Genomic DNA, 931 nt, shown 5'->3' on the forward strand with positions numbered 1-931 from the left:
AGTCCAGCTCCTCTGTATCTTCACATTAACACTCCCTCCTCATCCTCAGATCTGTAGAGTAACTGTAGAGACACTCAGTCCAGCTCCTCTGTATCTTCACATCAACACTCCCTCCTCATCCTCAGATCTGTAGAGTAACTGTAGAGACACTCAGCCCAGCTCCTCTGTATCTTCACATCAACACTCCCTCCTCATCCTCAGATCTGTAGAGTAACTGTAGAGACACTCAGTCCAGCTCCTCTGTATCTTCACATCAACACACCATCCTCATCCTCAGACCTGTAGAGTTACTGTAGAGACACTCAGTCCAGCTCCTCTGTATCTTCACATTAACACTCCCTCCTCATCCTCAGACCTGTAGAGACACTCATCCCAGCTCCTTGGTATCTTCACATCAACACACCATCCTCATCCTCAGACCTGTAGAGTAACTATAGAGACACTCGGTCCAGCTCCTCTGTATCTTCCTCACCGCACTGTGCTGAAACCAGGGGAGGCCGAGTCTGTGAGTCCGCTCTGCTGGGAGCTTGATGCTGGATGCTGGACGCTGAGCAAGTTTCCTGTACCACTTCCTGAGGCAGCAGGGGGGCTGTGCGCAATGACAGAGCAGGATGGAATTGTGAGGAATTCCTTCGGAATGAGCGTCCCAGGGACGGGCGGGACCGCTCCGTAGCGGAGAGGAAAGAGAGCCCCACAGGGAGCAGGCTTGTTCTGAGAAGTGTTGCTCCGTTTTTCTGACCTCTGCATAGATTGCAGATTTCTGAGACAGGCAGTGCGGATGAATGCCAATGGCCTGGTTCGGACTGACTGGGGAACTGTGAATGGCTATCTTGGCCGTCCGGCACACTGACAGTCTGACACACTGACAGTCTGGCACAGTCACCTACTGACACAGAGCCTGACTGACACTGGAGAGTTAACAATCTGACAC

Source organism: Atractosteus spatula (assembly GCF_055471065.1).
Source record: "Atractosteus spatula isolate fAtrSpa1 chromosome 24 unlocalized genomic scaffold, fAtrSpa1.hap1 SUPER_24_unloc_1, whole genome shotgun sequence".
Lineage (NCBI taxonomy): Eukaryota > Metazoa > Chordata > Actinopteri > Semionotiformes > Lepisosteidae > Atractosteus > Atractosteus spatula.